General features: G+C 39.0%; 2 non-coding genes across 2 annotated transcripts; both read left to right on the top strand.

Moving 5' to 3' along the window:
* Positions 1-346: 346 nt before the first annotated feature.
* Positions 347-418, top strand: trnaw-cca (transfer RNA tryptophan (anticodon CCA)). Its single transcript has one exon. It is a non-coding gene; the product is annotated as a tRNA-Trp (tRNA).
* A 1,453-nt stretch (positions 419-1,871) lies between these two features.
* On the top strand, positions 1,872-1,945 carry trnan-guu (transfer RNA asparagine (anticodon GUU)). Its single transcript has one exon. It is a non-coding gene; the product is annotated as a tRNA-Asn (tRNA).
* Positions 1,946-16,132: the final 14,187 nt, after the last annotated feature.

The following is a 16,132-nucleotide window of genomic DNA, read 5'->3' as shown; positions in this document are numbered from 1 at the left end:
GTAACCACGGGGACAGGCGCCATGTCACTGTGCGCGTCTAGGTGTATCGCGTTCGTCACAAAGAGCGATGTGACGTCATGGGTAGCAACAAATACTAATACTAGTGTATTCATATTAATATTAATGAGAGTACAACTGGTTGTTTTAATGCTAGTGTTCATGTGAGTATTAATGATGATAGCGCTACTGATAGTTTTAGTTTTAATGTTCATATTCATGTTAATATTAAATACAATTATAGTGTTACTGTTAGAGAATTAACAGTAGTAGTAGTAGTTTTAATACTACTGTTATTCTAGCATTACTGTTATTCTCTTTGGGGGAATTAAAAGCACACGTGGCGAGTGACCTCGTGGTGCAACGGTAGCGTGTCTGACTCCAAATCAGAAGGTTGCGTGTTCAAATCAGGTTGAGGTCAGTTGATGTGTTTGCAGGTGCTGCTGGTGCACATCATGTCCGACTTTAGAGACAGTGATATCAGAGAATGGAAGTTTCAGACCTTGTTTTTTTTTACAGGTTCAAGCAAACCTGAAAGTTAGAAAGTGTTTGGTCACTTTTGTATGAAAAAGTGTCTGAAGCCTGTAATTATAATTTGCCCTTTTTTAATTGTGGTTGAAATCCACTCCCATGTACCAAGACCTTACAGTATATTCATGTTTACTTAAATGACTAACTATTGGACTATTGGACATTAGTTGGTGTTTTTTTTTTGTAACGATTTGCTATTTCATGCAGGAAAGAAAGGAACCCAGACCCAACGTTTGCTTTCAGGTGGGGTTCATTTACATAACGGACATCTATTTCTGAGGAGCCTGATTTGAATCACACAACCCCCGGTAGAAGTCGAATCGACAATCTTATAAACCGAAATCAGACGCGTTATCCATTAAACCACTAGCCCGTCACGTAAATTAATTGCACCATGGTGAGTTCAGTGCCGCTACTAGTAATACCCCACCCCCATCTTAAATTTCTAAGTGAGAAACGTGTTTTCTACATTTTTTTTTAGTTTTAAAAAATCATCACTTTTAAGCAGACAAAGCCTTTATGTATCGCTCTGAATTTCTAATTGATTTAGAATTCCAAGACAAAAGCGTTTCGTTCCACAACGGCGTGAAATGATCACGTCTTTCACTCTACTTCTCTCTAGTAGTAAAGCAGATCTTGCTTGGTGAGCATTTCCTCCGGTAAATTAGGTCACTTTTCATGTTAACTCACTTCTTCTAAACACAACATTTCCCGGTGCATGTTTTCTCCATGAAAAAAGACATTTTCCCTTACATGATTTCTCGTTTTGTTTCATCAAAGTGTACAGAAAGAAGAAAGAAAGGAAAAGTGTCGTTAATGAACTCTGTCCCCCTTGGGAGATGTCAAGCGCATTGGACATGAAAAGTGCCCAATAAAAGCCATTTCTCTTCGTTTCTCTTATGGTCAGGGCTCCTGTTCCGTGTAAAGGAGGCAGCTTGCTCAGCCGGCAGACTCAGGGCTTCGTGAATGCAGATGGCTCAGAGCGGTGTGTCCAAGCGGCTATAAAAGAGGAGAATTCTGCCGGCACCGTAGCTGAGTCGGTTTAAGTACCTGTCTCGTTAACTGGAGATCCTGGCTCCACATCCCAGCTGTGCCTTTCTTCCTGTCTTTTTGTGCAGAAACTACCATCTTGGACAACCGCATAGGGCTTGATTTAGTTTAAAGCATGAATGCATTTCCTTTCTGCAACAACTTGTTTTTCAAGAAATTCATACAGCTTGTGAAAAATGAAATGTAATTCTTGGCTATCAGAGCAGTAGGAATATTGCCGACTGGCAAGAAAATGCAAGCAATGTTTATTTTTTGACCGGAAAGGTGCGAATGGAGAAAAGCCTCTCTCATCAGTCTCTGTGGCGCAATCGGTGAGCACGTTTGGCTGTTAACTGAAAGGTTGGTGGTTCAAACCCACCCAGGGACGATCTTCTTATTATTGTCAATGTAAACACTGTCTCCGCTAAAGCCGAAACCTTAACCCTCTTCATATTTGCAGAAAATGCGAGTCTTTTGCCCGTGTCCAACAACAACACTTGAGACCGGGGAAGTCCAATAGTGATCAACACCGCAACTCCCCAGAAATCCATATTCACCCTTGAAAAAGTATCTTTGAATGGCTGGCGGGAGATATCATTTATACTCCTGTTGCGTCCTCTGCTAAAAGAGTTTAGAAATATAACGCAGATTTGTTTGAGAATTTGACAAGCACTGTTACAGTACGTTAGCACTGTGAAGTTGGATGTTGATATTTTGATATATTTACCTTAATTTTAACATAAATGTAAACATACATGCTGTACAATCTATGCTGTACAATCAAACACAGGTATATTTTGAGACTCATGCTGATCGTCCTGTGGATCCAAAAGAAAATTTTAAAGCTGATACATTTTCGATTGGAATTTGCATCTAGCTACAACGTCCCTGGATAAGAGATTTTATTAGTTGCGTGCAATCGGTATCGTTTACTTTATGTATGGTAGTGGAAATAGTTTTAAAAATGTTTTCTAAAGAAGATTGTATTGCCAGGACCTGCCTTTAGTGCTCAGTAGCGATGACGCTGTTGATATAGATGGAGAAGAAATGTAAGATGAATTGATGATCTAAGCTAAAATAGCCCTAACACGCCTCCTGTAACAGTGTTTGTATTCATAGCAAGTAATATTTTTTTTCAAACCCGAACGTTGCTTTTGCATTAAGTGTTATGTAACCATTAGCGGTTTCGGTAGCTTCTGAAGACCGCACTTTTCCAAACTGAAGCCTATAAGAACATTATTCAAGACACACCATGGCCCAGAATCATGCATCGGGACAAAGATTAACATCCACTGAAAGTACTCCCAAATAAAAGATTTGACCAAAAAATTAAAAGAGTAGGCAAGTATTAAAACAAAACCATAACTTCTTGAGTTCCAACCTCTTTCCTGGTTCAGGCCATGTAAAATGACATATTCAGTGGACTCATGCCGAGGTTGTGAGTTTAAGCCTCACCTGGAGCAGCCTGGTTTTCTGTCTTGACAGGTAAACAGTGTTTTGTGTTATTTGCTAAATGGAGAGAGGATTCTGTGTTAATTGTGCTCCTCCTGGGAGAGGTCAAGATGAGAAGTTCACCAGGCTGGTGGTAAATATCCTGTCCAGGAATATCGGGGCTGTAGGGGGTCAGATCTATAGATGTAGTAAACACATTAGTGGAGACGGTGTGTCTGCTCTCTGTGAGAGAGCCAGGCGGGATGAATAATCTGTGGTCTGGGAAGAAGAGACCCTCGTTGGAAGAGCGGCGCTCCTCACAGGAGAGAATGAAAACAATATTTTTCAGGGACGCTGATTTTTCTCTTTGGGTGAATTAAAAGCACTTGTCGCAAGTGACCTTGTGATGCAATGGTAGTGCGTCTGATTCCAGATCAGAAGGTTGCGTGTTCAAATCACGTTGAGGTCAGCTGATGTGTTTGCAGGTGCTGCTGGTGTCGAACTCGGAATTTACACCATGCAGTCGGGTTTTAGCTGTACACCACCTAGGTAATCTGAACGAAATAACAGAACAGTACAGAACACCCAGTCAGGAGCTTATGCAGCATTTCATCTTGAACACGACAAGAGAAAAGGCACACTGCACATCCGCGAAACATCACGTCCGACTTTAGAGACAGTGACATCAGAGAATGGAAGTTTCAAACCGCTTTTCTGTTACAGGTTCAAGCAAACCTGAAAGTTAGGGAGTGTTTGGTCACTTTTGTATGAAAAAGTGTCTGAAGCCTGTAATTATAATTTGCCCTTCTTTTAATTGTGGTTGAAATCCACTCCCATGTACCAAGACCTTACAGTATATTCATGTTTACTTAAATGACTAACTATTGGACTATTGGACATTAGTTGGTGTTTTTTTTGTAACGATTTGCTATTTCATGCAGGAAAGAAAGGAACCCAGACCCAACGTTTGCTTTCAGGTTGGCTTCATTTACATAACAGACATCTATTTCTGAGGAGCCTGATTTGAATCACACAGCCCCGGTAGAAGTCGAATCGACAATCTTATAAACCGAAATCAGACGCATTATCCATTAAACCACTAGCCCGTCACGTAAATTAATTGCACCATGGTGAGTTCAGTGCCGCTACCAGTAATACCCCACCCCCATCTTAAATTTCTAAGTGAGAAACGTGTTTTCTACATTTTTTTTTAGTTTTAAAAAATCATCATTTTTAAGCAGACAAAGCCTTTATGTGTCGCTCTGAATTTCTAATTGATTTAGAATTCCAAGACAAAAGCGTTTCGTTCCACAACGGCGTGAAATGATCACGTCTTTCACTCTACGTCTCTCTTGTAGTAAAGCAGATCTTGCTAGGTGAGCATTTGCTCCGGTAAATTAGGTCACTTTTCATGTTAACTCACTTCTTCTAAACACATTTCCTTGTGCATGTTTTCTCCATGAAAAAAAGACATTTTCCCTTACATGATTTCTCGTTTTGTTTCATCAAAGAGTACAGAAAGAAGAAAGAAAGGAAAAGTGTGGTAAATGAACTCTGCCGCCCTTGGGAGATGTCAAGAGCATTGGACATGAAAAGTGCCCAATAAAAGCCATTTCTCTTCATTTCTCTTACAGTCGGGGCTCCTGTTCCGTGTAAAGGAGGCAGCTTTGCTCAACCAGCAGACTCAGGGCTTACTGAACGCAGGTGTCTCAGAGCGGTGTGTCCAAGTGGCAGTAAAAGAAGAGAGTTCTGCTGGTGTCGTGGCTTAGATGGTTAAAGCGCCTCTTTAATAAACAGGAGATCCTGGGTTTAAATCCCAGCGGTGCCTTTCTTCCTGTCTTCTTGCATCGTTTATTGTTATAGACAACATGCTTCTGCATTAAGTTTAATGGAGGTGTTTATTTCGTTTTTGGCACAACTTGTTTTTCAAGAACTCCACACATCGCGAAAGCTAAAATGCTTGTCTTTGTTATCAGTTCAAAAGAATTACTGCCAGCTGGCAAGAAAATGACAACGATTTTTTTTTTACTTTAGCCAAAAATCTGTGAATGTGGAAAAATATGACATGTGTCAGTTTCTATGGCACACTCAGTCAGGGTGTGCTTCAGTTAAACACAACGTTCGTAGATCAAATGCACCCAGAGACACACTTCGAATTAATCCGATCTAAACATTACCTTCTCTAAATGTGATTGAGTTTCTTTGCACGTCGTTAGCCATCTTGATGTTTTCAGAGATTTTCAACTTTTGACACTAGTCAAACTACAAGTAAATAGTTGAGTACCTATGTCAATATCACCGGGAATGTGAATATAAATGTAAACATCAATATTTCTGCCTTCTCCTGAGAAACACAAGTATAGAGTCAAAACACAATAAATAATGCTAGAAAATTATTCAGTTAACACCCAGATGTGACAAAACACATTTAAGACTTACATCCCCTTTAAATATGTATTTCCTTAATATCAGTTCTCTTCCCTCCCCAGGATACCTGCAAATTCACTATATCATATTAAAAGCTGTGTGTAAGTCTTACATGTGTTCTGTCACATCTGGGTGTTAAATTAATAGATGTGTTGTGTTATTTAATATGATTTGACTCCATGCTTGTGTTTCTCGGGAGAAAGCAGAAATATTGGGGATTTGCGGCTACAGAAAATAATGTGAACTTTACAGGCAAAAGTTAGGTTACGTTAAAGAAACAAAAACTTATTGTCACCCTTTTCAACTTGATTATTTAAGACATTTGTTCGGAATAGTATATCTTCTCGTGTCTGTGGCTGTTATCCTACAATAACGGTGGTGAAATAGCAGGAATGTGCGGAAAGAATCGGAGATAGAACAGAAGACTCATCTAGTCGATAGTAAGGTTGTGTAGGACCGCACACACTTCGATGTCAGTGTTGAGTAGTGTGGTTTAAAAGCTTCTTCACGAACCAGGAAGGAGTAGAAATCTAAAGTCTTCTGATCCGTAATCAGACACGTTATCCATTGTGCCATTGGCGTTTGTATTGCATTCCTATACAGCACCACATTGAGTTCAGAGCCGCTACTAGTAATACATCGCCCCGGTCAAAAGTTTCTTCAATTAGATTCATGTGTTTTGTACGTGTGTCTAATTACTACGTCTTTCATTATGTCTGGTTTAAAATAATGTATCTTAAAAACAGAGAAAGGGTTTATGAGTCTCCCTGAAATTCACACACGAAGAATAAAAAATATCGCGTTTAAAAAGAATACAGAGATGCCGGCGATAGAAAACTTAAGCGCGCGCTATCACTGAACTAAACTCCCGATCGATAAGTTTGCCGGCGGCTTTTTAATTGTGTTAGGAAGAGCAAATAGTCCACAGTGTACATTTTAAAGGTCTGAGCAAAACAATCAGACGTGAGGATTATTCAGAACAGGAGCCTCTACTTCTTTGTATACTGAGCTTTCGGGTGAACGTCAAAGTGAAAGACAAATTCGCAATTCACTTTTTGATTAAGGAACAAGAAAACACCACCCTTCAAACTGGATTCAGACCAGGGACATAAGACATACTCACTGCTTTTTCTACAGTTTTAAGAGCTAGCAACTGAGCTATCGAGAAGTCTAAAATAAACGTTTTGTCACACGCGTAGCCCAATGTAGTGTAGTGTTCCTCTTTATTTAAATCCCAGTTCGACATCAAAATACTCACTCCCATAGTCTCGTTTAGTAGAAGAAATGGACCAGGCTTCTACTCTATAAACGTCAATCGTTCTTATAAAACATTTGAAGGGATATCAGTGCAGGTGGAAATTGACTCTTTTTCTTTATGATTTGGTTTTGATTTTGAATCGTTATATTATTAAGTTTGTGCTTTCTCTGTTTTTATCATATTGTGAACTTATTTTTTAAACAAATGCTTACAAAGGCAAACAGGGCACACAGTACAAGCTACTGTGCACTTTTGGGAGTATACGAGGTTCGATATAAAATCGCAAAAATGTAAAAGGAGAAAATACCCCAGACTGCGTGTAAAGTCCTCCTTGAGGTATGCTTTCAAAATAGCTGCACCAGGCACTTGGAGACAGATAAACATAGGTATTTAAAATTCAGGAATATGAATGGTCAATTGCTTACAGTTGGGTTTTTACGTTTCGTATTTAGCGATTTGTGTATAAATCTTTTAACAATTCATTAAAATGCTAACAATATGTAAAATTAAAACAACAGCAACGTTAAATGGCGGGGAGACGGGCAGTTTTTTTTACAATCAGATTCCAATCTCTAATGCTGTGTTTGAGAGCTGTGTGTGAGAGCTTACTGTACATAACTTTCCTTTTCTCACATTTTCTGAAAACCATTCCAAAGGGGCACCTGTCACGGACGTCCAAAGGGACTAACCATGGGGAGTAGGAGAGTGGAAAAAGACCCATATGCGTAGCGGCGAGACGGGAAAAAGGCCCGGGCTCATTAGTGCAAAGAGTTCAGGAATGCCATATAGAAACCTATGCCCTCAGGGAGCGGACGTGGGGCGCCCTGGTGCTAGGCGGGTCTCAGGACATCCAAACGTCAATGCTGAGCAACGACAGAGTGCAAGACCCGGAAATATATAGCCCAAGGGAAAGAGAGGGACAGGAAGGACAGCAGGCTGGAAACTAGGGACAGGACAGAGAAGGAGCGCCCTCTGGCTGCAGAGGGCGTGACAGTACCCCCCCTTCATGCCAAGCACCCTGTCAAGATGTGAGTCGCTCTTGAATCAGAGCGGGGTGACACGGGCTTCTGTTCTGATATGGTTGTACGAGAAGCAGGAGGAATTGCTTCACTCGTATTGCTTCATGAGCTGAATCAGGAGTGAGACATTTCGTGTGTTTGTGCATATGTCAACGCCTGACCAACATCGTAAAACTAAATTAAAAACTAACATTAAGTTGTCAGAGACATTCATTTATATACAAACAAGAGACAGACAAAGTAATAATTCTTCATTAACTTGTCCTACACTGATCAGACTATTTGAAATTGTCTGATTCAGCCTGTGCAGTTCGTGCTAATTAGAACAACGCCAGTACTGAACCCTCATCACCGAACAGACTATTTAGCACAAGTTCAGCTGCTCGCCAGCTTTGTTACGCACAGTTTTGCATTGCTATTGAGCTCAGAGCAGGAGCTGATCTTCAGACAGTACCGTGTTAAGTAGTCTGCAGCTTCGTGCAAAACAGTTCGACAGTTCATTGCAATTTAGCCAATGTGTTTTCTATAGCTTTCAGCTGCAGTTAATTTACATAAAGAAAATCTACTACTGGTTTAAAAGCAACATGAGTCAGACAGGAGTCAAACCTACAATCTTCTGATCCAAAGTCAGATGCATTATACATTACACCACTGGCCCTAACCTTATGGTGCTCAACAGCACCATAGTGACCTCAGTGCCACTACTAGTAATGCATCACCCCCATCCAAAATTTCTAAGTAAAAAAAAAAACTTTTTCTATACTTGTCTGTTTAAAAATATGATATCTTTAAAAAAGACAAAGGGCTTGTGTGTCACGCAAAAGTTTTGATTCATTTCGAATGCAAAGTAAAACCATTTTCTTCCAAGAAATCATAAATTTGTCTCATCCTCCATACTATAATCCTCTCTTGTAGTAGTAAAGCATTTTGAATTCAACCGAACAATATATTAAAGGAACAAGTAATAGGTTTATTCCATGCTGAAAGAGAAGAGAGAAAACACAACGTTTCAGCTATGAAAACTTCTTCAGGTTTGTTTTCTCTCTTCTCTTTTCAGCATGGAATAAACCTACAATATTACTTGTTTCTTTGCAGATATGCATGCTGAAGTAGCTATCCACCTGAATATATTAAACGATTCATCTATACGATTAACATAATGTTCTCCTGAATAACTACTCAAAAGAAGCCACAGCTCAGGTGTTAGAGAGATTTGAAATCAGATCGATGGATTTAGAGTCCAGACTGCGAACCGACAGCTGACACAGGTCTTTTACAGAACCGTTCTGATTTTTTCTACTTTGTCCCCGTGACATCATTGTCCTGCTTGCAGCCGAGCCCGACACACAGTACCATCTGGTTTCTGTCGCTGGGCGCTCACCCTGTGGTCCATGTGGGTCCTAATGCCCCAGTATAATGACGGGGACACTAAACTGTAAACAGGTGCCGTCCGTCGGCTGATAAGTAAAACTGAGGTCCTGACTCTCTCTGGCCTTTAAAAATCCCAGGTCATCTCTTGAAAGAGTAGGGGTGTAACCCCAGCATCCTGGCCCAATTTTCCAATGGCCCTTACCAGTCATGGCCTCCTAATAATCCCCATCTATGGACTGGCTTCATTACTCTGCTCTCCTCCCCACTGATTGTTGATGTGTGGTGAGCATTTTGGCACAGTAAGGCTGCCGTTGCATCATCAAGGTGGGGCTGCACATTGGTGGCGGTAGTGGGATTCCCCATTACCTGTAAAGCACTTTGAGTGGAGTATCCAGAAAAGCGCTATATAAGTGTAAGTGATGATGATAATAATAATAATTATTATTATTATGTAAATTGCAATAAAAATATAATATTTGTTTCAAAATCGATTAATGTAAAAACTGATAAAGCTAATGCTTTTTTCAGGGCTATATCTACTTTAAAAAAAAAGAGAAGTGAAATTTGGAGAAGATGCACCAGCGGGTGCCTTCACATCTCCAGCTTCAGTCTCGCCTGTAGCTGCGAGAAGGTTAAAAGCACACAAGTGATCTGTAGACGATGTTCGGGGAAGAGATAATTTTCAACACAGGGAGTGAGAATGAGCTCAGTCCGGCTCCCAGCAGAATCCATTCTGGTTTGGTTACTGTTAGACTGTGCGTCTGAGGCTCTTTGGATCGCAATGTGAAAAAAAAACAATTGCTCACATCGAGAGGAAGGGAAGATATCATGTTTAAAAAATCAGAACCGAAGATTTGGATCTGGGGCCTCATACTTATCAAATTATTAAAATAACAGTTATTAAAATATTAGATTGTGTTTCTGCAACATTTCGTGCACACTACGCCATTTTTATCTAAAAATAAAACAACAGCCACAACAAGGGCTTTACACGCAGTCTTGGGTATTTTCCCCTTTTAGATTTTTGCCACTTTATATCGAATCTGTTATACTCCCAAAAATGCACAGTAGATTGTACTTAATAAAAATGTACAATTCACCGCTGGTATAAACAGATGTGTGCCGTGTCTGCCTTTGTAAGCATTTGTTTAAAAAATAAGTCCACAATACGATAAAAACACAGAAAGCACAAAGTTAATAATACAACAATACAAAATCAATACCAAATCATAAAGCCAATTAAGTACAGATGCAGCCATTCAAAATGCGCGGTAAAAACCCGCGGTACAGTAACCTACCCACAAGCCACCGCAGGGCACCGGAGGGCACCGCGGTAAGTGATTGGCTGGCCAAAATGACCGACAGGGGCACTCGTGGTGCATTGGTTGGTAGTGCAAAGATTTAATCATTTAATGTCTTTACTGTGCACATTTTAATCCGCTTAGTTTTGAATATTTATATGGATTTTACCACTAAAGGGAAATTTTAGTAGCTGAGCATAAAAAGAAGAGGAGCATAACGCATCTGAAGGTCATGAACGATATTAATTTAGGAACATAAACATTACTGTATGTATGTAAACTGTACTGTGTATGGCTGGTCTTGGTAGTTGAAAGAAAAAATACACACCAGTTTTCCATTTCTCCCTAAACATTTTAAGCATGAAAGTTTTATGAAACGGTACCCAAATATGCGATTGCTGTATGGAATGAATTTTAATTTAAAAAAATTATTTAACACGAACATAAAGCTGTTTACATCTTCCGCCTGAGAACAGTCACCCGTTGCTACCCAACGCAGAAACACAGCCACTAACTAGCAAAGAGAGGACATTAGCTACCCAATATGATAAAGAAATAAATGATTATTTTGTTTCTTTCTTTTGCACATTTATTTGAACATTTCCATCGATTGTACAAGCACTTGGAAACTGTCCAATCCCTAGTTCATCAGGCATTTTACTGGTCTGGCACCGGTCTGTGTCTTCCAGGATATAATGCCAGCGAACTCTTGTTTTTATGTCCACTATAACAGACAATCTCCTTTGCTTTTAACCGAGCGTTTAATAATTTCCTAAAATGAAAATGATTTACTTTATTTCCCTCACGGGATCAATAAAAGTATCTATCATCTGTCTAAACTATGGGACAGAATTCTGGGGTCTCCCCATACCAGAGATTATGGTAGGGCTTCAGAATGGTGATTGGCTGACACCATCTGACACCCCTCTGATTGGAGAAAAAAAGACGTGCTGGTTTGCTATACATACTGTACCAGGAAGAGGATTTCTTTCTATTCAAAACGTGTATTTTAAAAGTTTAAGAAGTAAAAACCTTACAGCGTACACAGATTTCTAAACTGATCAGGATCGTTATCTTTGTCTTATGCATAATAATGTTCACCGCTCTGTCCAGCAAATTAATAATAAACTTTATTTTATATAGCGTTTTAAACGAATAAGTAATTAGATTGCTCATAAACCTAATCACTTGCTTTTTCTTTTTATTTAGGCTCAGATTTCAACTATAGATCGTATTATTAATAACCATAATAACAACCAACCAACAAAAACAACCATATAAACATAATACCAACCAAAAACATAGATAACAACCACAATACAAAATCAAATATATCAAACAATTTTACTCTCGCAAATTCCTCAAATTATCATAATCCCGCCCCTTATGCAAAACCAAACCTTCCTCCCATCCCAGTTTATCCTGTTTATCATAAACAAAATCCACCTCAATTTTCAACATAAAGCATTACACAAAATCAATACCTCAACACTCCATACTCAACAACGATAATTCACAAACAGCCAGAACATGTAACTACACATTCCCAAACAGACCAAATTCCCATAGCCCCGCCCCTTATGCAAAACCAACATCCCTCCCCTGTTCTCTCTCTCCCCTGGCGGTTGTAATTGTTTTTATTTTCAAAAAAATTTTAGCAAAGTCATGTATTTTAAAAATCTTAAGATTTTTATATTTATGTCTTTATTTAGTGGTTTCATTAGTGACAAAGGCTAAACTTTCTTGGAAAAATGTCTTTTATGTAAACCATGTTTGCTATTAATTCATTCAGGGCTAAAATATGTTCATTGTCTTCTAATGAAAGAAGGGTTCCTTTCGCCGTAGTCGGGTTGAAATTAGAGGCTTGCCACGCCCGGACTGTTACAGCAACGCATTAGCATGTTAAAGCGATTTCATTGAGGAGCCTAGCCTTTAACTAGTAAGTACTGTACTTACTGGGTTTTTGAGGGGGGGGAGGTGTCTTTCGCTGGAAATCTCGCCTCCTACTTTGAAAATACCCGTGAAACCGGTTCAGTTCGTCACAGCCAGCACTCCTGCAGAGAGGGGGGTTGTACTTGCAGTGTATACAGTACACGCGTTATGCTCTTCGTTAATGTCTAAGCCGGAACATATCATTATATCTCATTTTGTATTTCTTAAAAAAAAAACGTTTTCCCAGCCTAACAGTATTGTTTTTAACCTGTAAAGCGCTTTGAGGAGCCACCTTTAAAGGCGCCATATACAATAAAGTTCATTATTATTACTATTGTAAATTTGCTGGACAGAGAGGTGAACATTATTACACAGAAGACAAAGATAGCGATTTACGTTGCATTGTGTATCGTGCTGCTTTAATACAGTTTTAAATAATTAAAAGTCTAAACAGTATCAGCTTTATTTATGGGTTTTAAATAAAGGTGATTTAAACGCGATTTAAATCAATAGAAATGTTTATATTGTAACGCATAGGTGACTATTCATTGTTATTAAAATGACTTAAATTCGATCATGTTGTGGTATTTAGAAATATACATTTGTTTGGTGTGAGTGAAGTTTTATTTAATCTCTGAGCCATACTGATTCTTCTGGAAGCCAGTTTCCACCAGGGAGTAAAAAAAAAAAACACACTATGGTATTCTCTCCAATGCAGTGCAGTTAAAAACATACCTCTGATGCTGCTCCTAAATGAATATCGTTTATGACCATCAGAAGCTTTATGCTCCTTTTCTTTTTTCCAGTGGATTGAACAGGGAGAGGCATTTCATGATGTACTTTTCACTGATGAAACAACAGTGGCTCTGGAACAGTTTTCAACCATGTCGTTTTATAAAAAGGGGAGATATGTACACGTTACTGAAGCTAAAAGTTTAGCCTTTGTCACTAATGTAACCACTAAATAAAGACATATAGAAATCCCTACGTTACAGACTGTATATGGCTGGTATTGGTAGTTTAAAGAAAAAATACACACCAGTATTCCACTTTCTCCCTAAACATTTTAAGCATCAGTCTTACATGTGGTTATTTCGGAAACGTTTGTACGTGCTCCTTCTGACCATGTTACTGTTTACTGTTACTGACCATATTAAGTTTAAGTGCCTGTGGGCACTTTTCCTGTCCGTGGGGGGTGGACCGTCTTTCATTAGAAGGTTAGTCTGTTCTACTCTGAGAATGTAGAGGGGGTGGAAAGTGCCCGCGGTCATTTAATTAGTATTAAAATTCGCACTGATTCCCTTGTGAAGATACGGACATAGGAATATTCGTGCGTGGTCAAAAAATGGCATAAAAACGACAAAGTGAAGGCTGTGAAAACATTCACAATGTACTTTATACACAAAGCAAATATACCCCCCCCCCTCTCAATTCAATTCAAGCTGCTTTATTAGCATGACAGATGGGTACAATCAGTGTTGGGTATTTACTTTGCTTTGAGATGCCACTTTTAAAGGTGATATATAAAATCAAGGCTTTACTTGCTTTAACTCCGCAAGTCTAAGTTCTTGTGTCTGTCCTATTCGAACCCGAAAGTATTACAATATGTATCTTTATAGCAGGTGGTGTACAGCTTTTTAGTATAGATTACACTTTTCTAAAATGTATTTAAAAAATAAAAACGATTACAATCTAATCTTTCCACGTTTGATCCCAAAATAAATCTAAACGGGGAGAAAGCTATGCTGAAAGTTTATTAAGATACTTAGAAGACAAAGATATCAATTTATGTTGCATTTGTCTGATTGTGAATCAAAAAACACATATATTTAAACCCGCATTTGCGATTTAAATCAAAACGTTATTTAAATCAATATAAATGTTTATATTGTAACGCCTAGGTGACTATTCATTGTTATTAAAATGACTTAAATTCGATCATGTTGTGATATTTAGAAATATAAATTTGTTTGGTGCGAGTGAGGTTTTATTTAATCTCTGACTCAGTGATGGCCTGGCATGGTGAGTTGCGCTGGCAGCTATGTGGTGTTACGCAGTGGTGGCCTGACACGGTGAGGTGCCCTGGCAGCTCTATGATGCAGTGGTGGCCTGGCACGGTGAGGTGCGCTTGCAGCTATGTGACGCAGTGGTGGCCTGGCACGGTGAGGTGCGCTGGCAGCTGTGTGATGCAGTGGTGGTCGGGTATGTAGAGGTGCACTGGCAGCTGTGTGTTGTGACGCAGTGGTGGCCTGGCACGGTGAGGTTCGCTGGCATATAATGAATATATTTCCATGGATATAATACAACTGTTATTATTGATCACCGAATTATTGTACTTGACATGACTTCATTCAGCCTTTCCTGAACGTCTATGACAGGCAGAGAGAGTGCTGTTTCTGGTGCGATCTTTTGCAGCTGACATTTCACTGTTTTAAACGAACAAGAAATTAGATTGCTCATAAATCACTTATTCTATATAAACACAGCGTAATTGCCCTCCAAAAATCCTCTTTTTCTTGTTCGTTTTAGAGACCTTGATCGAAACTGATTTTAGATGTCAGAAAGGATTTATTTTCTCTGTATTTCCTACATTGCTTTGTCGAGATTTTAACTTTATATCTAACTTTATATCTAGGCTCAGATTTCAACTATAAATCGTACAGTGATTAATAGCAGTAAATACTGATGTTTTGCGCCCTACTACCACAAAAATATATGTTTAAAAAAATGTCATGTTCCCATAAAAAAGTCATGCCTTGGAGTATAGACCCCCAAAGGAATGCCATAGACTCAAACTGCAAAATAAACACATATAGAAAGAAAGTATTTGTATTGTAATTGCAAATCCTGGTACTGTATGAGTGATTGATATGACTTTCCTCATTACAAATCTCTTATTAGAATTTAGATTTCTCTGTAACTCCAGGTCAGAACAGAGAAAATGTAACTGCCTTAAGGAGTTTACGATTATGAAAAATAGAAGGATAAGCATGATACGTATGTCTTCTGTCATTTTCTAAGTCATGTTACTGAGCACCAAATCTTATTGAGAATATGAATCCATTTAAGGTTTATACCATTAAAGTAACGGTTTATTCCATGCTGAAAATGTTTGTACCAGACTTTTTTGAGGCCTGTTTAATTGTGTCTGAAGTCTGATGTTGTAAATTTTATTGTTAAAAAGATCCATGAAAATGTCACTACTAAAGTTAGCTGGTACTGTTGGTATTGTAAGTGGCAAGTAGAGCTCATATTTTAGATTTTGTGTAGTTGCTAGCGTTGAACTGTGTGTTGGATGCACATGAATTGAAGGAATGGGCAAACATAGCTGATGCGGATCCACAGAGCCAGCATATTAAGATGTTTATAATTAGAGGCAATTTGTTTAAATAACTAGGTATGGATACTGATGTGCAAGAGAGGTGGAAAGGCTGTTTCCTTAAGCCAGCACTATAAAATATTTTATTCTCAGTGAGATGCTGCCATTTCATAGTGGGTTTCTAACACCGTGTATAGTTCCATCAGCACAGTGCCTTTACTTCCATTTCTAATCTCTTTATCCAGTACAGAGGATTTGGAGCCTATCCCAGTAAGCAACGGACACAAGGCAGAATACACCCTGGACATAGCGCCAGTCCATCACAGGACAGACAGACACAAACACACACACACCAGGGCCAGTTTTCCCATAAACCAATTAACTTACCAGTATGTTTTGGAGTGCGAGAGGGAGTCATATCACACATATGGAGAAAAACCAGAGAGAACATGTAAACCCCACACACACAGGATGGCAGGAATTGAACCTAGGACCCCAGTGCTGCAAGATAGCAATG

The sequence above is a fragment of the Lepisosteus platostomus genome, chromosome 5, assembly GCF_059453375.1.
Source record: "Lepisosteus platostomus isolate fLepPlt1 chromosome 5, fLepPlt1.hap1, whole genome shotgun sequence".
Taxonomy (NCBI): Eukaryota; Metazoa; Chordata; class Actinopteri; order Semionotiformes; family Lepisosteidae; genus Lepisosteus; species Lepisosteus platostomus.
This window is presented reverse-complemented; position numbering and strand designations above follow the sequence as displayed.